Source organism: Gadus macrocephalus, chromosome 4 (assembly GCF_031168955.1).
Source record: "Gadus macrocephalus chromosome 4, ASM3116895v1".
Classification (NCBI taxonomy): Eukaryota; Metazoa; Chordata; class Actinopteri; order Gadiformes; family Gadidae; genus Gadus; species Gadus macrocephalus.
This window is the reverse complement of record NC_082385.1, coordinates 26,050,037-26,072,342: the sequence shown is the minus strand read 5'-3', so window position 1 is coordinate 26,072,342 and position 22,306 is coordinate 26,050,037. Positions and strand designations below refer to the sequence as shown.

General features: G+C 43.5%; 2 long non-coding RNA genes across 2 annotated transcripts in view; both read left to right on the top strand.

Annotated features, from left to right (window-relative positions):
- LOC132456430 (uncharacterized) overlaps positions 1-22,306 on the top strand; it is a 70,372-nt gene that overhangs the window by 1,241 nt on the left and 46,825 nt on the right. The window lies entirely within an intron of this gene.
- Positions 8,346-19,285, top strand: LOC132455540 (uncharacterized). Its single transcript, XR_009525276.1, has 3 exons — positions 8,346-8,401; positions 10,071-10,101; positions 19,192-19,285. It is a non-coding gene; the product is annotated as an uncharacterized LOC132455540 (long non-coding RNA).

The following is a 22,306-nucleotide window of genomic DNA, read 5'->3' as shown; positions in this document are numbered from 1 at the left end:
AGCGCCACGGTGTTGGAGTTTACCCCAGTAGACGAGAGGGTCGCCTCCCTGCGCCTAAGGGTTGTAGGGGGGAAAACTCTGACTGTTGTTTGTGCATATGCACCAAACAGCAGTTCAGAGTACTCGGCCTTCTTGGAGACCCTGAATGGAGTCCTGTATGCTCCAGTAGGGGACTCCGTAGTTCTGCTGGGAGATTCAACGCCCACGTGGGCAACGACAGGATATCGAGGCGTAGTCGTGGTGGGGAGGGGTTGCAGTTCGGTGGTCTGAGGATCTCGTCACTGCTTTTTGCAGATGATGTGGTCCTCATTGAATCATCGGCCTGTTACCTTCAGCACTCACTGGATCGGCTGGCGGCCAAGTGTGAAGCGGCTGGGATGAGGACCAGCACCGCTAAATCTGAGGCCATGACTCTTAGCAGGAAACCGGTGGATTGCTTACTCCGGGTAGGAAATTAGTCCTTAGCCGAAAGTGAAGGAGTTCAAGTATCTCGGGGTCTTGTTCGCGAGTGAGGGTACGATGGAGTGTGAGATTGGCCGGAGAATCTGAGCAGCGGGGGCGGTATTGCGTTCGCTTTACCACACCGTTGTTACGAAAAGAGAGCCGAGCCGCAAGGCAAAGCTCTCGATCTACCGGTCGATCTTCGTTCCTATCCTCACCTATGGTCATGAGGGTTGGGTGATGACCGAAAGGACGAGATCGCGGGTACAAGCGGCCAAGATGAGTTTTTCTCAGAAGGGTGGCTGGCGTCTCCCTTAGGGATAGGGTGAGAAGCTCAGCCATCCGTGAGGAACTCGGATTAGAGCCGCTGCTCCTTTACTTAGAAAGGAGTCAGCTGAGGTGGTTCGGGCATCTGGTAAGGATGCCAACTGGGCGCCTCCCTTGGGAGGTGTTTCAGGCACGTCCAGTGGGGAGGAGACCTCGGGGAAGACCCAGGACTAGGTGGAGAGATTATATCTCAACACTGGCCTGGGAACGCCTCGGGATCCCCCCGTCAGAGCTGTTCAATGTGGCCCGGGAAAGGGAAGTCTGGGGCCCCCTGCTTGAGCTGCTCCCCCCACGACCCGACCCCGGAGAAGCGGATGACGATGAGATGAGATGAGATAATAAATTTGATGCAAACTATAATTACGTTTTTGTAAAGCACCTCTTCATTCTGTACAAGGATTAGCGAATTTTCTTGTTTTTAAATGAAAACAACCTAGCTATCATTCGCTGCCGCTGGAAAAAATAAAATAAAAAAATAAAATAAATTCCCTACCTACCCATGACCTCAACTGACAACCAACAGGAACCAAACTTTTATTTTTTTTAGGCCTAATTTATTAACTCAAAAGGCAAGGAACACGGGTGATGCGGGGAACACAGGTAACACACAGGACACAACTCACCACGAACTAAAATGATCCGACAAGGAACAAAGGAAAGACAAGGCCTAAATACCAAACACACAGGGCACGCAACGAGTAACAGCTGAAACACATTAGGGGGGGCAACACTAATCACACAGGAGGGAAACCTGACATGGGGAGAAACAAGACTGATACCAAAGTAAAACAGGTAACACACCAAAACAAGCCAAGGAAACCGACAGACCATGACAACGACATGGTTTATGTATTGATGATTGTACTTGATTCCTATATTTTTTAAATTCCATAACGAGAGGAGAGGTCTTACCCTTTCTAAAAGTTCTGCTGTTTTACTCACCTTGCTGTGTTTACTGAATGTCAGACTATTTGTTCCAAAATCCGTTTTATTTTCCTCCGGAAAGAGAACTGCTTTCCCGAGCAAGGTACGTTTTATTACTCTGTTTTCTGGGAATAATTGACACAAGCAGAAACCAGAAAACAAGCCGTTTTTTCGTTTTGTCAAAATTTCAGTTTGTTTATTCGATTTTTCGTTCTTACTACGAATTTACCACTCAATATCTGGTTTCCGTCGGTTCCTCTTATTGGCTAGTGTGCTTCGCTGCCCTGTGCTCTTCAAAATAAAAGTTCTTCCGTTTGATAATGTCGACAAAAATATTGCTGTATTATAGACACTAGCAGACACAGAGGACCACACCACCCACAGTCAAGACTGACACGGCTTCAAATAACAACAATAGTATTCATAATCATTTTAAAATTAGAACTTATGAAGTTAAGATGAATTCAGTGCAGTCGATGTTTAGCCACAGTTAATACATGCAGAGTAGACCTGAGGGCTTTACTACGACATCATTGTCTGGCTCTGGGGTCTCATTTATAACCGTTGTGTACGCAGAAAACGGGGCTGAAAGTGGCGTACGGGACTTTCCACGTACATTCTGGACAACATGGGGCCCCACCAGCGGACACAGTGGCTTTTCTAACTTGATGGTGTATTGTTCCCCCAACGGAGCCTTAAAGGCAGCGCTGCCTGGAAGGTCCTATCCCCTAACCTTAGCAAGCGCTGCCGTGAAGATCCCATTCGGGGCACTTGTTACATCTCCATGTAGCACTTAAAAGAATAGTGGGGGTCATAATTGAATTTTTTTTGCTTCAAAGACACTGTTTCCCCTTATTCTAGCGACTATATAAACACCAAAATGAGTTGTTCACATCATTGTGCACTTTCACATTTTAGCCAAAGAAAGGAGGATGCCTTACTGCTTTCATCTTTACTAACATTTAAAAATTAGACTGGAGACAATTCAATGTGCCGCTACCATACAGTCTTTGACCGCTGACAGCCAGCTACGGAAAAATGTAAGGAAGTTTTCCTTCATGTTGAGGTGATAGCTGACCATTATCGTCTCTCTTGCATGAAATGACCTACACTTGAATGATCTTGAACGCTCAAAAAATGTATATACATTTTAAACGGATTATGCAAACTGGAAATATGAAGTGTTTCTAACTTGGCATCTAATTGCGCTTTTCCACTATGGGTACTGAGTGACATACTCTTAATCCGCTTTTTGCTTCGTTATCCAGTGGAGATTTAAGTACCACTCGATGTACCTGTTTGTCATGGCGACGCCACATGAAAGCAACGCCTCGCATTCCCCGTTCGTCAGCTACCAAAGAGAGGAACGTCTGCACCTCAATAGCTAACCACGTGTTTTTTCGGTTTGCCATATTCTTGCTCCAGAAGGCACATCATCATCATCAGGGGCAACCTAGGGCACTCATTAATTTTTGTTCACGTGTAAAGGGCAGCCAATAAGGCACTTTCTCTCATTTTCACCACCATAGAGGGCACTTTAGCACACTTTTTCAACCAGGGGGGCACCAGACCGGCAGAAGGGCACTAGAAGGGCACCAGACGGGCAGAAGAGCACTAGAAGGGCACTATAAGGACCAGACGAGCAGAAGGGCACTATCAGGGCACTAGAAGGGCACTGGAAGGGCACTGGAAGGGCACTAGAAGGACCAGACGGGCAGAAGGGCACTATCAGGGTACTAGAAGGGCACTAGAAGGGCACTAGAAGGGCACTAGAAGGGCACTAGAAGGACCAGACGGGCACTATCAGGGTACTAGAAGGGCACTAGCAGGGCACTTGAAGGGCACTAGAAGGACCAGACGGGCAGAAGGGCACTATCAGGGTACTAGAAGGGCACCAGATGGGCAGAAGGGCACTTGAAGGACCAGACGGGCAGAAGGGGACTATCAGGGCACTAGAAGGACCAGACAGGCAGAAGGGCACTATCAGGGTACTAAAGGGGGCACTAAAAGGGCACCAGACGGGCAGAAGGGGACTATAAGGGCACTCATTAAGGCACGTCATTGAATTTTCTTGTTCTAGAGGGCACATCATCATAATTTATTGCATGAAGGAGCACCCTAGAGGGCACCTAATCATGTTTATCACGTGAAAAGGGCAGCCAATAAGGCATTTCCTCTCATTTTCGACACTCTTGAAGGGCACTTTAGCACGCTTTTTCAACCATTGAGCCACGAGGGGGGGCGGTCGCAACACTTTCCTTGACAGCGTTCAATATGGTGGACGTGAGCATTCCACTGCATTGAGAAGAGTCGTGTAATAAACAAAAATAATTGACAGCTGAACGTTAGGAAGGCCCATGGAAGTGAATGGAGCAGTCTACAGCATTAAGAAGAGCCGTGTAATAAGTAAGGGATAATGTATAGAATGCCGGTCATTATCGGGAAAATAAGCCCCGACAGGGCGAACAGGACACCGACACGCAGCGAAGGTGTCTTTCTTCCAACTGAAGGGGCTTAATTTCGATAATGACCGGCGACGTTCTATACATTATCCCGCTTATTACACGGCTACGTGCCAAAACGAATAAAATACTTCACATGGTGTGTCCTTTTACAATTTGTTTGTTACCAGTATTCGTAGTGTTGATCAGCAGAGAAAATCCATCAAAGACGTTGACGTTGCTTAATAGCAAGCAAAGAAGCTGGGGTTGAAAAGTTACCGGACTACTTGAGGAGTGATACCAAAGACATCGTAGGCAAAAAGTCCTTTGTTTTCCAAGACATCGGCCATTTATACTTAGCAACGGTGTCGGAAGTTGTGAAGTGCCCATGCAAGTGAACAGAGCGTTCCACGGCATTGAGGAAGCCCGTGTAATAATCCGTTGTGGTGGGTACAAAATTAATCATGACAAAATCTGGTGGGGACGCGTCCCCGGCGTAATCGACGCCTATGCGGTGAGCCCCGTGCGTAATGCTGCACCATGGCACTGCTGGAACTGCTGGAGGACCATGCAGTTTGATCATTGACTGACTACATGAATAGTTGCACAGAGGAGATTCTTATAGAAGTCCTATAGTCAAACAGTATAGGGTATATACAAATTCGATGTGTTTAGGCCATTTATAAGATCTAGTTAAAGGCCCACTATGCAACTTCGGGCATTTCTTCGCTGTTTTCTTGGTTTTGGCACGCACATTTCTCTACACAGCGCCCCCTACAGCTTCGTAGTAGATATTTCACAACACTGTCGTAACAACTCGTTGACGACCCTTCCCCATGCACTTCTACGCGAGCCATGTGCATTTGTTTTCAAAGAAGCCGGCGAATGCGTGGAGCCATGTCCGAAGTAGATGTTCATAAAGTGTATGCAAGGATATACATTTTTTAAATTGTGTATTTGTATTGCAATAAACATAAATCCATCCTTTTTTATAGTTGACGGGGAGAATTTATATCCTAGATTATAATTGTTATATCTTAGGTTGAACAGAACAATCAGTGTAAGAGGTTTGGCCAACATAATAATCTAAATAAACAAGAACCTGGATTCGGGGATTCAGTCTGTATCTGGGGGACGAGACGGACGAACAGCAAAACACCCATGGAAACAAAGGTGTTTATATGGTTGCAACCAAGCAAGCTAGAAACATACAGGGCTCACAACAAAACGGTCGAGAAAACAAATGGTCGAGTATCCTTTTCTCTTCTTCTGTTCCTCCGACATTGGGTTTCTCTGTCTCTTTTTAGTCGGCTGATCTATGATGAATATAACAATCCCTTAGTTACTTGTGTTTATATCGAGCCGGTTCCGTGTTTGGGGGTCTGTGCCGTAAAGCACCAATGCCCGGAGTTCAGAAAATGGAACTTTCAACGCTCCAACGCGTGACGCTTAGCCACGATAGCCAATCAGCGTGGAGCTTGACCCGACGTCACTGGCAGAGAGTAGTGACCCTTGCACAGAAGCATACGGCCGACATCTTTCTTTATTCTGGGTGGAAATAGTAACATAGTTACGCCATTAAATGCGTTTATGGAAACATTTTTAGCGAGAAATGTGCATTTTACTTTCATAATGTTCGCTCGGTGAATGTGAAGGATGTTTGGTTTGATAGTTATGACGAAGAGTGAACGCTCCGTTCACTTGCATGGACAGAGTCTCTGGTTGCTAAGCAACCTCAACGTCTTGGCGGACTATTTCTCTGCTGATCAACACTACGAATGCTGGAAACACACCAGACACACCATGTGAAGTTATTTAACCCGATTATCGTTATTTATGAGTCCTTAGCCCAAGTGAAGGAGTTCAAGTACCTCGGGGTCTTGTTCGCGAGTGAGGAGACTATGGAGCGTGAGATTGGCCGGAGAATCGGAGCAGCGGGGGCGGTATTGCGTTCGTTTTACCGCACCGTTGTTACGAAAAGAGAGCTGAGCCACAAGGCAAAGCTCTCTATCTACCGGTCGATCTTCGTTCCTATCCTCACCTATGGTCATGAGGGTTGGGTGATGGTCGAAAGGACGAGATCGCGGGTACAAGCGGCCGAGATGAGTTTTCTCAGAAGGGTGGCTGGCGTCTCGGGATAGGGTGAGAAGCTCAGTCATCCGTGAGGAACTCGGATTAGAGCCGCTGCTCCTTTACTTAGAAAGGAGTCAGCTGAGGTGGTTCGGGCATCTGGCAAGGATGCCCACTGGGCGCCTCCATTGGGAGGTGTTTCAGGCACGTCCAGTGGGGAGGAGACCTCGGGGAAGACCCAGGACTAGGTGGAGAGATTATATCTCAACACTGGCCTGGGAATGCCTCGGGATCCCCCCGTCAGAGCTGGTCAATGTGGCCCGGGAAAGGGAAGTCTGGAGCCCCCTGCTTGAGCTGCTCCCCCCGCGACCCGACCCCGGATAAACGGATGACGATGAGATGAGATCGTTATTTATATCCGAGATTATTTAATCTAACCCGATGTAAACTCTATCATGCACCCAAACACGGCGGCGTTTGGGTTTCCTACCTCGGACTCTAGCGCAGCCACAGGCGCGTTGGGCGCGTTTAACCATTTTTGTGACACACAATGATAACGCGAGTAACGCGGTTGGTGTGGCCGTACCATTAGTCGATTGATCCATGATGATTGCAACAATTGCCTCGCAACTGGCTGTTTATATCTAGCCGGTGCCATGTTTGGGTGTGTGTCTGTGCCGTAAAGCATTTCCGAAACTACAATCTGACTACATTTTCGAGGATACTTCCGTTGCGTCACATCCGGATTGTCCCGGTCCAAGCAGATCAAGTTGCATATGCGCTTTTTCACTGGAGAGGCGACATGGGTAAATGACACACCCACCAATCGACCCAGAAATGGATGCAGAACCATCAGCATAACTCTCAACTCAAAGTTGAGAGTTATGTTGCATAGTGGGCCTTTAATATCATTAAAAGTAATTTCCAAACACACTAAAGAAAAGAAAAAAACAAAAGCAAAGAGAGATTTTGCAGCAGTAGCACACTTTTACTTAAGCAGAGTGGGAGAGGAATCAGGTTAACAAAACATCTAAGAACATCTAAGCTGTCTAACACATTAACAACGCAACATTAAAACATCATAAAAACATCACAAAAAAGCTGGAACACAAAGAGTTTGCTTTGTATTCCAGATGGCCTGTTATGAGCAAATTTCTATAGGCTATTATAGATCCATTTCAAAACATGTTCCAAGTAGGCTATAGGACAAAGCATAATACATCCTGGAATGAGGGAAGCTTGCCTGCTGACATGCTAAAATGACTGTCACAACCATAGACATCTTATAGCATAGACGGAGCATTGGCTGCTGGGACTCGAGAAATACGGCCGCCATCTTGGAGTGGTCAACCGGGAGCAGCAACAGCAGCAGAAACAGGATGCCGGGCTGTTGTTCAGCGTATTCCTGCTCAAATCGGCGGACCATCCACAATAGGAATCGGGGGATTACTTTTCACAAGTAAGATTTAACATTACCGTACTATTGGTATAATTGGTATTGAATAATAAAACACGCCAAACCATGTGGCCTTTATCATAGCTACACGTATGACAAAAAAACGCATGAAAATCAGTGGTATTCAGTGAGGTATGATTAATTAAATGCGCTGACAGTTCATTGCTCCAGCCAAACGGATTACACTGAGTGGAGCGGATCATGCGGATGACCACTCCAAGATGGCGGCCCGCGTCTCGTCAGCGCCAGTAGGCGGTAGCATCGATGCTCCGTCTATCATATAAGATTTCTATGGTCACAACTACCATGAGCAAAGAGCAAAACCATTTGTTTATAGTGTAGGCTACAGTAGGCTATTCGATATTAATGAAGTGGGTTACTGTACACTCTTTGTCACTGTACAGAGCAGTAGACAATATGATTTGCTTGTACAGCACCTTAAAAAACTCACTGTAGGCTATATTCATTGGCACACCCAGCCTCACTTTCAATATAACACACACTTGCATTCTGTAATCACGTCTGTAAATAATTAGGCCTATATGAAAACAATATAAAATGTCTTTCAACAAGAAAAAATAATTTGATCACTGTAAATGGATAAAGGTCAACAGATGCGCAATGTTCAGCTGTCAGAAATGTGATCATTTGTATTCCTCATAGCTCTCAGGCTGTGAGGAAATCAGCAGCCCGCGATCGCAGCTCCTCTGATGTGAACGCGCACAGAGCGCAAAGCTCAGGGGTCTCATTATAAAACTTTGCGTGGGATCGTTACTAAAAGTGTACGTGCGGCCAAAATCCAAGTTTTGCGTGCAACAAAGAATATTCAGACGTATAAAACCCTGCGTACGCACACCTCTAAGCAATCTTAGCTTTATAAATCACAGAGTGCCTACAAGTGTGCGCAGCTGAATCAGCTTCACGTTCCGCCCTGTACACGCCCCCTTTTAACCATAAATGGTCAATGCAAACGACCTCCGAATGCGATATGCATATAAAACAGACTCAGATGCAAGTGTTATGTCTAGTTGGAAACTATGGCAGAAGGACTGAGAAAAGCAAAAAAGCGAAATTTCACGGAGCTTGAAGTGGAGACACTTGTGGGTGAGGAGGAGGCCCGAAAAGTAGGCTAGTTTTGTTCGGCGTACACTTCCGCGTTTCCACTGCAGGGTGCGGAACGGATCGGATCGCAAAGGTGCGGTAGGGAGGGGGCGGTATAGCCCAGCTCAGTTCTGAGGTCGCGTTTCCACTGCCGACAGTACCCTTTGTGGTAGGCCGGATGTCAATCGCCGCGGCAGCTACGTAAACATCGTAAACAACGTCTTCCTCCCCAAGAATGCAGACGAACGTCTCCACCTCCTTGTTCGCCCAAGCAAGCGTTTTACGCGACATGTTAATTGTAAAGAATAATACCTCGAGGCTACTGTTTGTTTGTTTTTATCCCGCGTCACCCGGAAGTGATGATTCTGTCGACCAATCAACGGAGGGGGTGTGTAGCTAGAATTTCCCGGGACCCTTTCAGGCGTCTCGTCTCGTTTTCAGTACCCCAACGGAGGAGTCCTGAAAACTAGGCAAAAACGGGTACGGCTAAGTCCGGGTCACGCCCACTTTTGGCGGTGGAAACGCGACCCGATCCGCACCTTTGCGATCCGATCCGTTCCGCACCCTGCAGTGGAAACGCGCCACAACGAAAAGTGGAGTGAGTGGCAACATGTTGCTGCAGCAGTGAACCCTGTCAGTGGCACGGAGCGTACAGTTCCAGAATTAAAAAAGAAGTGGTCCGAAATAAAGGTACATATTTTTATGTACCAATAAATCGTTATGGTCCCTGGAGACCCTCTCCCTCCGAATCCTGCCATTTGCATGGTCCTCCAGCAGTGCCAGCCGTGCCATGGTGCAGCATTACGCACGGGGCTCATCGCTGTATTTATAGGGTTACCTTATGCCGCGTGCAGGGTGCGGAACGGATCGGATCGCAAAGGTGCGGTAGGGAGGGGGCGGTATAGCCCAGCTCAGTTCCGAGGTCGCGTTTCCACTGCCGACAGTACCCTTTGTGGTAGGCCGGATGTCGATCGCCGCGGCAGCTACGTAAACATCGTAAACAACGTCTTCCTCCCCAAGAATGCAGACGAACGTCTCCACCTCCTTGTTCGCCCAAGCAAGCGTTTTACGTGACATGTTAATTGTAAAGAATAATACCTCGAGGCAACTGTTTGTTTGTTTTTATCCCCATGTCTCCTTTTCCTCCAAACCATGCGTATACGCATGGGTCAGAGTTTGCTTAGGGCTGCGCACATTCTGCCGTCAAGTACGTTTTTTTTTATAGATCACAACCTTGGCGTGGAAAGTCACGTACGCCACTTTCAGCCCCATTTTGTGCGTACGCAACGGTTATAAATGAGACCCCAGAGCCAGACAATGTTGTCGTAGTAAAGCCCTCAGGTCTACTCTGCATGTAGGCTATTAACTGTGGCTAAACATCAACTGCACTGAAGTCATCATAACTTCATAAGTTCTCATTTTCAAATGATTATGAATGCTATTATTGTTATTTGAAGCCGTGTCAGTCTTGACTGTGGGTGGTGTGGTCCTCTCTGTGTCTGCTAGTGTCTATAATACAGTAATATTTTTGTCGACATTATCAAACGGAAGAACTTTTATTTTGAAGAGCACAGGGCAACGAAGCACACTAGCCAATAAGAGGACCCGCCCACCGACGGAAACCAGATATTGAGTGGTAAATTCGTTTTTTTAAGTAAGAAAGAAAAAACAATAAACAAACTGAAATTTTGATTTTCGTTTTTTTGACAAAATGAAAAAACGAAAAAACGGCTTGTTTTCTGGTTTCTGCTTGTGTCAATTATTCCCAGAAAACAGAGTAATAAAACGTACCTTGCTCTTTCCCGTCGAGTGACTTTGGTTTCTCTGAATCTTAGGTTTAGTTTCCTCAACGTGACGTCCTCTCCTCTCCTCCCCTAAGGGGCCGTGTCCACCAAAAGCCTTTTTAAAAGGCGGAGCGCTCCGTGCACTGCTTTCAACGCGTTTGTGCCCGCCGCTCAAAAAAGGCGCACGGAGCGTTTTTCGTTTACGTCATTAATATGCATCATCGCTTGTATCCATAGATATACAGCTTCTATCTGTTGGCTCCATCATCTGGCATATTACTCCTGAACGTCCTCTCTGGTTGCTCCTGCAATTTTATTAGAAAATGAATGCAAGATTTAGCGCTTCTTGCCGTGGCAGCGGAGGTTCGACGATCCCCCTGCGCCTGTCGTGGTTGCCCAGAGGAGAGTGTGGGTCCACAGCATTAATCATGGCAGGAGGCAGTACGGGGAATACCACCTTTAACGTGAGGTCGTACAGGACCGGCTTTTAAAAAGGCTTTTGGTGGACACGGCCCCTCAAAGCGCGAGGCGTGCGGAGCGTTTTACCGCCCCGGGCGGCTTTTTAAAAGGCGCGCTGCTTGCGCGTCCTGCCATAGAGAATGTATTGCAGACAGGCGCTCCGCCTTTTAAAAAGGCTTTTGGTGGACACGGGCCCTAATAGCTGGCTGCTCCAAGTAGGTCTATCAGAAGCCGGAGCCACTTGCCAAACACGCCTATTGCTCTGCCAGAAACACCCGTTGCTCTGCCAAACAGGTCAAGTCTATTTTCTGAAATGTAGGGGGATATATGAGTGGCCCCACGTCGAATGGCATGACCCAAGATACGTCAGACAGAGAAAGCGCGCAAATTCGAGCAAAATATGTTTGACAGTGGAAGGATTTACATGGTTGCTTGGGTTATAGACTTCAAGACCCCCCCCCCCCCCCCCCCTCTTTCTCCTTTAAGTTTGGCGCCGAACAACTCGGCCCATACCAAGTGTGACGGGATATTGTTGGTCAATGAAATGATTGAATAAATGTTCAACATGCATGCATGTAGCCTACTACTTTGACTTTCTAATGTCCTGGCGAAATTACCCAGGTTAAGTGTAAATATTAAGCATTATATAAAGCACATACGTGCCTTTTTTTTCATAAATATCCTTAATACATAAAGCGGTGCAGTAAGAATTAAATGACGTCTTCCAAGTAGCTCTAAGCACTGCTTATTAATATTAGACCAAACCAGAGCCCGTCTACGAAGAGCCTGGGCACTTCCTATACGCCCCATTGTACCGATCTTGGTTGTAGTTCCATGAGACATCGCGGGCGAGTCCAGATTGAATGGGAGTCTATGGGGCTAGACGGCTAATTATGCCTCTTTGACCTGCATGTCGTTGAAATATCGCAAATTGTATTGTAGATTCCGCAAGTTCAATATAGATTATGGTTCAAAAGTCAAATTAGTGAGTACTTATGTTGGCCATACACGCTAGCATTCTGCTAATGAATGCTGATTGGTCAGGGACAGACTTGCGACTGATTACGACCAGAGACCCCTCTTGACGGCATATGAAGCTGAAGCGCAATCAGAAACGTGTTAACTTCGACTTTCCGTCAAACTCAATTTTTGCGTACTGGATTTATATTTTCCTGCAGGCCCTTTTATTTTTTAGATAGTATGTATGGTGAAAGTACATGGGCATGAATGGAATTTCTTCCATTTCTTGTGTTCAATGTTCAATGTGTTATATACATGGTAGGTACTAGGGATGAGTCGGTCGCGACCGATTCGTTACAACGAACGAATCCCGAACGTGAACGACAAGAACTGGTTCCCCGAAACAAGAAGAACTGGTTCTTTGATTCTTTTTTTTTAAACATAAACCAAAAATATGGTCACGTAAATAAAATATACAAACGAACAGAGCTTCGTCTCCCCGCGACTTATATTGATTGAGTCTACAACGTTCTCAAAGATTCAGCCAATGAGAGGTAGCAATGGTGTTGCAATGGCACCTGGGTAAACAAATGACAAGGCGGTACCGTCGAATATGCGCGCTTTCTCTGTCTGACGTATCTTGGGTCATACCATTCGACGTGGGGCCACTCATATATCCCCCTACATTTTTTCGAAAATAGACTTGACCTCCATCTGTTTATTGGATAAACGCATTTCCCAATCCCAGGAGTCTTTGCTCCATTCTACAATTTAAGAACAAACAAAGAAATTAAACTGCAGTTCGTATTTTTTATTTATGACCATGAAAGTTCTGTAATGCCTGAACAATGAAGAATTAAATGTAAAGTAAAATAAAATTATAAATGTAAAACCATGAATGAAATATAGAGAGTAAGCAAGTGGTATAAATATTGGTGGGACATTCGGTTATACTATATAGTATGTCTTCTCGATTTTCATGGGGGTTAGAGCCTAGAAGTGGTTTAAATTATGCTCACGGCCGTCTCGCGGAGGGGGGCAGACACCAAATGATGTAATCTGACGTAACGATCGAATCAAAACGAACAAATCAAATAAATAAATCGTTATAGTGAACTGAACTGAAAGAACTAGTTCCCGGAAAATAATCATTTTGCCCATCCCTAGTAGGTACGGTATGACCACCTTAAATAATACAGTCAATGTCCCGCTCAATATCATTTAATCTGTCATTGTCTATTTTTCGAAAATAAAGATAGTTTAAAAAAGAAATGCCTCGTAAATGTGCAATGATAAACTGCACTAACAGTGGAAACGGATTGTCCGTCTTATCGTTTCCCAAGGACAGAAAAAGGTAACGTTCTTGCTTGCTCCTGTATGAATGGTCCTAGGCTACCTGAGGCTTCACCTGGTAAGGAAAGTTGCGCTGGAGCCCGGGTAATATCGCACATGGCTTATTCAAGTTGCACGCTAGACATTCCCTAAAGTGTGTCGAGACTCAAGCACTTAACTTACCTTAACCGATTGTTCCATACAAATTGTTAGTTAACGATTTAACAACTTCAACATCTGCTATTACAGTTGTTATTTTTTTGTAAGACTTGGGCTAATGACCTTGCACAGAGGGAAAATCATCTACACCACTTGTTATTGATTTCTATGCATTCACTGATCTTTACTTTGGGTTTGTTTTAAGCCATTGAATATAATTGCTCTGCCCTGCCACACATTATAAGCTACACATGTTTGTTAAATGAGAAATATGGTCTGGGTCACATTGAAACAGTAACAGTTGTGTAACAGTAATTATACAAACATTATACCAACATTGCAACAGGCAAGTTTATTCAAACATCACACTAACAAGAACACAATAAGTAACAAACAGTGACTAATAAAAAAAAAAGAGAAATGATTTAACAACACTGAACATACTGAACAAAGGCAGGGGAAAAGGACAGAGGAAGAAGACCATTGTCACAGCATCAAGGTTCAACTGTAGAGAAGAAAGGAAGATGCATGAGGAGGAGTACAACAGAACACTGCTCTCCAGCAGATTGTTTACTGATGTAAACTAAATTGATGCAGTCTTAAAATTATGATTCTAATCCAGGTTTCTATTTTAGGAGAAAGAAATGGCTCATAATCGTTACTAAAAAAAAAGCTTTATCATCGGCACTAGCGAGGATTAGAAAAACACTCTCTGTAAGTAACATACATATGTAAAACATTCGCGCATTTCTTTTTTTTACATTAGCTCACTAAAACTCTGTAACTAGGGTATTAAGCAAAAAAAAGCCTTACCTCCAAAAGCTGGTGTTATCGTTGCGGGAAAAGGGAAGTGCTTTAGAAACTGCCGTAAAGCAGTACCTCTGACAGTATGACAATGTGTGACGTCATCGCATGTTTTTAACGCCTTTTTAGAACAGATACGTGACCTTAAAAAATGCAATATTCAGCTGAGTTTATTATTTTAGCCCCACCTTTTGATAGCAACTTTCAAATTACTTGACAAAAAAATTACATTGTGAGAAAAATGGATTCTGAGGATAAAACCCCGTTGGCTCCCATTCATTCTGGAGTCACCTACGAGCGACCCGCGTGGTCAGAGATTATTACTGCAACCAGTCCAGAAAACCGGAACTAACCAGCGAGTGCCCATTCTCCTCATATTAGACATTCTCTGACCAAACAAGACTCGTAATGGTAGGTAAAACAATACTTTATTAAAGCATGCAATTGTGTTGTAGAACAAAATAAAAAGAAAACGTATGAAGTGCTTGCATGATATTGAAGCCTACAGCGATCATTAGTTAACGTGTGTGGCGGACGGTACCACCTTGTCATTTGTTTACCCAGGTGCCATAGCAACACCATTGCTACCTTTCATTGGCTGAATCTTTGAGAACGTTGTAGACTCAATCAATATAAGGTCGCGGGGAGACGAAGCTCTGTTCGTTTGTTTATTTTATTTACGTGACCATATTTTTGTTTTATGTTAAAAAAAATGAATCAAAGAACCAGTTCTCTTGTTTTGGGGAACCAGTTCTTGTCGTTCACCTTCGGGATTCGTTCGTTGTGAATGAATCGGTCGCGAGTCGCGACCGACTCATCCTTAATGGCCATCATAGAACGAGCAATGGGCGTGTTTGGCAATGGCCGTGTTTGGCAGAGCAATGGGCGTGTCTGGCAGAGCAATGGGCGTGTTTGGCAAGTGGCTCTGTCACACTAAATTTGTACCGGCTGCCAAATTTGTACCGGGCGCGTCATCCATACGTAATCCACTCCCAATCTGCCTGGCAACAGATGATCGCTGATCGCTTCGAATGACGTGAAAGGTTCACGAACATTCGCGAACCTTCTATCTAGTGATCCGTTATCTGAATTTTGCTATTTCGTCCTTGACCTGCTTTAAACACTCAGTTTAGAGCAAGGTACGTTTTATTACTCTGTTTTCTGGGAATAATTGACGCAAGCAGAAATCAGAAAACAAGCCGTTTTTTTGTTTTTTCGTTTTGACAAGAAAACGAAAATCAACATTTCAGTTTGTTTATTCGTTTCTTCGTTTTGTCAAAAAAACGAAAATAAAAAATTTCAGTTCTTTTATTCGTTTTTTGGTTCTTACTGAGCAAAACGAATTTACCACTCAATATCTGGTTTCCGCCGGTGGGCGGGTCCTCTTATTGGCTAGCGTGCTTCGTTGACCTGTGCTCTTCATAATAAAAGTTCTTCCGTTTGATAATGTCGACAAAAATATTACTGTATTATAGACACTAGCGGACACAGAGGACCACACCACCCACAGTCAAGACTGACACGGCTTCAAATAACAATAATAGTATTCATAATCATTTGAAAATGAGAACTTCTGAAGTTATGATGACTTCAGTGCAGTTGATGTTTAGCCACAGTTAATACATGCAGAGTTGACCTGATGGCTTTACTACGACATCATTGTCCGGCTCTGAACTATGCGCTCTGTGCGCGTTCACATCAAAGGAGCTGCGATCGCGGGCTGCTGATTTCCTCACAGCCTGAGAGCTATGAGGAATACAAGTGATTACAACACATTTCTGACAGCTGAACATTGCGCAGGGCTCTCCGTGAGACGCACGCAATTCAACCCATGCACACGCTCACACGCCACACAACTTGCGCCGCTATTTAACAGTGGAAGGGTAGGAATCAAATGCGTCCGGGTGAAATTTCAAAATCGTCCGGGATTTTATTAAAGCCTCAATGCATGTTCACATTTAATTTGCGTTGCGTTCTTCTGGGTCTGTCACAAACTAGTTGGGCTACGCCCTCCCCTACTCAGTTCTGTTCGCTTTGCATTGGTGGAAGTGAGTAGGGGGAGTGGTTAAGTAAAGCCTTCAGATTGGACGGTTTGACTTTAGAGTTACCGTCATGTTTTGTATTTTTTTTTTTACCATTATTGTTTTATAGGGACAAACATTAACACATTTCTCCTGAAGGGGATTGATAAAGTTCTATCTATGTAACAGAAGGAAACACTTACTCATACTCCATCAAATATTCATACTCATACTTTGCACACTTTGCACATATATTTTTAAGCATTGGACTGAATGCCACATAAATATAATATATGTTTTGCACGTTTGCAACGTTTAAAAGTTCAGGGAAAAGTATATGCCTCTACTGGTGTTGCTTAGGCCAATAAGCCTATATCCAATACACTACCATGTCTGTGGACAAATTTGTATGCCGTCACATATTAATATAGCCAAACAAAATCTCACTCAGTTCAAAAATGGAGAGCATTGCGCATCTGTTGACCTTTATCCATTTACAGTAAACAGATAATTTTTTCTTGCTGGAAGATATTTTATATTGTTTTCATATTATTATTTACTGATGTGTTTACAGAATGCGAGTGTGTGTTATATTGAAAGCGAGGCTGGGTGTGCCTATGAATATAGGCTACAGTGAGTTTTTTAAGGTGCTGTACAGGCAAATCATATTGACTACTCTGTACAGGGACAAAGAGTGTACAGTTACCTACTTCATTCAATATTGAATAGGCTACTGTAGCCTACACTATGTACAAATGGTTTTGCTCTTTGCTCATGGCAGTTGTCATTTTAACATGTCAGCAGGCAAGCTTCACTCATTCCAAGATGTATTATGCTTTGTCCTATAGCCTACTTGGAACGTGTTTTGAAATGGATCTATAGTAGCCTATAGAAATTTGCCAGCTGGAATACAAAGCAAACTCTCCTTCAAATGCACATTCATGGAAGTCTTGTATTGTCATCCCCAAATAATGCTGCAATGTAATAATATACATCTTTAAATGCACAATAATGAGTCATTATTTTTATTATGACTCATCAAAGATTTTTATTGGCTCCCAGAATGCAGGTCTGTTAGTGACTCCCAGTATCTCTAAAAACAGATTTTGCACCTTGTAGTTGGGCCTTGGCGTCTCGCAGTCTCTCTGTGTTTCCACATATTCTCCACAGCTCCATCCCCAGTCTGAACCAACTGCAATTTTTCCCCTGGGTTTTCCTGGGAGTTTTTACTCAGTTGATGTGAGGGTTTAAGGGAAGAGGATGTTGTTATGATGCTCATGCTATGTAAAGCCCTTTGAGACAAACTGTTTGTAGAAACGGGCTTTAAACATAAAATTGCCTTGACTTGCCTAACCCGCTTGGACTGTAATTCATATTCATGCTACTAGTTGGATCATTGACTGACTACATGAATAGTTGCACAGAGGAGATTCTTATAGAGGTCTTATAGTCAAACGGTATCGGGTATATAGACATTTTATGTGTTAAGGCCAGTTATGAGATCTAGTTAACATCATTAAAAGTCATTTCCAAACACATTAAAGAAAAGAAAAAAACAAAAGCAAAGAGATTTTGCAGCAGTAGCACACTTTTACTTAAAGGTTGGGTATGGAATTCGCTTTTTTGGCCATTTTTGCAGAATTACTTGAAATCCTTATCATAACCCACTTACAGCCACTGAGTTAGAAGTACTGACATGAAAATTAAACAAGTCAATAATCTGTGGAACGGGCAGGGCTCGAAAAACTCCAGCCAATGATTTCCAGAGCCACCGAGTTGCATTGGACAGTAAGTACGTCAATCAAACGGTCGTACTGCACTCCCCCTCCCCCGCGCCCCACGCGCGACCCCTTCGTGCAGTACTCGTGACCCAGAGCAAGCTCCTGTTTGTTGTTATCCTGCGGTAGCTACTGGAACTAGTTAATCCACATTTGGACCTAGCAGTAGAAGACAATTTCCATGGCAGACAAGACGCCACCATCCCCATGTTTTTTTTTTTAATGTTGCCATGTTGTTTAACAAAAACCTACGCTAGCCTGGCTCGCTCTCGCGCATCTGTGTTCGCGCTCGTGCATGATTGCGCGTCCAGGTACTTGGAATGGGTGGAGTCAGAGTCAGCGTTGAAGGAGAGGGGGTAGGACCATTTGAGTTGTGTATTTTCAAAATCTGCTGGCCTTTCGCAAATCCCATACCCAACCTTTAAACAGAGTGGGATAGGAATCAGGTTAACAAAACATCTAAGAACATCTAAGCCGTCTAACACATTACCAACGCATCATTGAAACTTCATAAAACATCACAAAAAAAACAGCTGGAATACAAAGAGTTTGCTTTGTATTCCAGCTGGCCTGTTATGAGCAAATTTCTATACGCTACTATAGATCCATTCCAAAACATGTTCCAAGTAGGCTATAGGACAACGCATAATGCATCCTGGAATGAGTGAAGCTTGCCTGCTGACACGTTAAAATGATTGTCACAACTGCCATGAGCAAAGAGCAAAACCATTTGTACATAGTGTTGGCTACAGTAGCCTATTCGATATTGAATGAAGTAGGTTACTGTACACTCTTTGTCACTGTACAGAGTAGACAATATGATTTGCTTGTACAGCACCTTAAAAAACTCACTGTAGCCTATATTCATACGCACACCCAGCCTCGCTTTCAATATAACACGCACTCGCATTCTGTAAACGCCATCAGTAAATATTAATATGAAAACAATATAAAATATCTTTCAACAAGAAAAAATCATTTGTTTGCTGTAAATGGATAAAGGTCAACAAATGCGCAATTTTCAGCTGTCAGAAATGTGTTGTGATCACTTGTATTCCTCATAGCTCTCAGGCTGTGAGGAAATCAGCAGCCCGCGATCGCTGCTGGACAATGATGTCGTAGTAAAGCCCTCAGGTCTACTCTGCATGTATTAACTGTGGCTAAACATCAACTGCACTGAAGTCATCATAACTTCAGAAGTTCTCATTTTCAAATGATTATGAATACTCCGTATTCAATACTCTATTGGCCAGTCACTCCAATCGAGACTGGCCAATAGAGACGTGTCTTACATCTTTCGGCGTAGGTCCCGCCCACGAGATTCAGCTCAACAGCAAGCAAAGCTTTTGGATTCGCAAGCAAAACTTTAGGATTCGCAAACAAAGCTTTTTGATTCGCAAACAAATCTTTTGGATTCGCAAACAAAACTTTTGGATTTGCAAACAAAACTTTTGGGTTTGCAAACAAAACTTTTGGATTCCCATTAATATTTTTTTTATCACATTAATTTATCTTGCAATAAAACACTTTTTGATTGCAGTGTCGATAGTTTTGCTCTCAAATCTATTTTTTGATTGTAGTGTGGAAAGTTTTGCTCTCAAACCTATTTTTTGATTGCAGTGTGGAAAGTTTTGCTCTCAAACCTATTATTTTTGATTGCATAATAAAGACACAAATCTACCTCCATACAGATGCTAATGAGCCGACACGCGCACAAGCACGGCTACACAACCTGAGCTGGATGACGCATACTCCATGAGACTCTTCTTTCCCTTCAAACAAAAAACATGGTGGCAAGCGGTTCACGAGTGAGTTCACGTTGGTGCGTTCCCAGTCTAGACCTCTTTAGAATAATTTGCATACTCCCAAATGTTTTTATTTCTTTATGAATGAAGAAACCTGCATGCAAGTATAAGCTCACGTCTGAGTGTAGGCTACAAACGCGATGAAGTATTTACAAGTGCAAAAACGCCAACATATTCTTTATTTTGCTGACCACTTTAAGATCAGGTTAATGAACAAGGTGACAAGTGGATTTTAATCCCAGAGAATTGATCTACTTCACATGAAATAGCATGCAACTTCTTCACAATGTAATGATTGAGATGCTTAAGATGTGACTTCTTTATACTGTAATGAGTAAGATGTTTAAGATGTAACTTCTTCACACTGTAATGATTGAAATGGTTAAGATGTAACTTCTTTACACTGTAATGATTAAGATGTCTAAGGTGTAACTTCTTCACAATGTAATGTTGACATGTCTTACATTGTGATGTTCTTGGAATACATGGCTGAAAGTGCATGTTTAGTAAATGGGTAACTGGAGTGGGAGACATAAGAGGTGTCCAGTTTAAAGGCCCGTAGTATAGAGCGGTGGGATTGGGTAAATGCATGTTGGGGAAAGCCACACAATTAGGGGATATAAATCAAGCCCTGACGAATGTTCAGGAATTCTTTGCAAACCATCTCAGGTTTTGTTGTTATCTTATGCAAATGTGTTTTGCAAATATGATGCAAATGTATCAACCAAATATGAGTAATAAAGCCTTAAACTTTCAAACCTAGTCGTTCTCAACCGCTCGTATTTTGCAGAGTATTCGACAGGACCTGTCCAGCTACTGGCCAGGCCTTATCAGACAAACAAGTCTGTCATTCTGATATCTGTCTGACTGTCGTCTGTTCCACCCTGGTAGATCTATCAATGTTGGTAGTTCCATTTTAGAAAGCTCCTGGTTTTGGATGTCCGGTGACCTTTAGGAATTCACCCAATGGTAAGAAACCTAACACCAGGCCAGGTCTTGTGGGAGCATTTCCACTGTTGACCCTTCCACATGGTGATCACACTCTTGTGGAGAACATCAGAACTTCCTCTGCTTTATATATGTTCTGCTCCTCAAGAGGAGAAGCAGGGGCCTCCACAGCACAGCTGATAGCTCTAGTGATGGTTTTTAATCAACTCCACATGAGTCTGAACTATGATAAAGGGACTCTGATGTTACTCCACAGTCACCCTTGGCAGTTTTAAATGCCTTTCTGAGCACGTGCCAACAAGACTTGTCGTCATCCGTATTGCCTGAGTTTTGGGCAGTAGTTTGTGCTACTCAGTATAGTGTTAACCTCACTGTGAAACCATGTTTTCTGCTATGGAAATGTTTCAAAGCAGTGAGTTAATTCAATGTGAGCCTCGCTTGTCTAGCCATGGATCGTCCTGGCCACCAGCCACTCCTTTTTTATTTGTGAAAGGCAAATCAGGCACGCCTTGATTGGCAGTAATAGGGCGAATTGATAAATAACGCTAGATGACAATCTGCTGAATGGCAAATCATTGTAGACAGCTAGCTCTGCCAGCTTTAGAATCCTTATCAGCTGAGAAATTATGTCATATTCAAATGGTATCTCTATCTTTCCTGTCTTGCCGTGACCATAGACCATAGAGGTTGGGCCTCCCCTGCCCCCTCACAGTGCCATAGCATGGTTTTGAGCATAGCTCATTTATTAATGCAAATCAGGTTCATAAAGCTCTGCTCTTGGATGCAGATGCTTCATTCATCACAGAAGGACCTCCTGACTCTGCAGGTGAGTACCATCTTCAAGTCAGAGACAAAACTATGTTGGGATGTTAGATTGCTCTGTAATGGTAGCCAACTTATTGTTGGACTCCACAAATGAATGTAATATGATAATTATTTCTCTTACTTAAATGTTCTTTTAATTTTTAATTTTATTGGATTTGTTTCTGGCAGATCGTTGCGCAGGGTAGTTGGTAAGAGAGATTAGAGCAGTTAAACACATAACAAATCCTTGTCATCTTCACAATTGTCTATCTGTTTTCCTATGCTTTTTGCTCCCTGGTTATGCATGCATATCTGCTGTGAAACTTGTCTATTAAGGACTTCAATGTTAAAGAAAATAATCAAAGAAACTATATGATAACTTCACAATACACAGGTACGTGTTTTGACTTTAAACAATTCAATCATGAGATGATTATTGATTAGTGCAGATGCACACATCTGCCCAAAGCAACTATCATAAAGGAAAAATGTCAGGGGTTGAAAACCGTACTAAAGGCATGATGAACAGAAAAGGGTCACCGGGACATTTTTAGACATTACATGGATTGAAACCTGCGTTACGAGGGCAGGTTATCTGTGATATCATTTCATTTGAAATAAATCTCATTGAATTACTATTACCTCTGTGAAATTATAGCGGCCCCACAGAACTGCATAGCATTTCTCTTCCC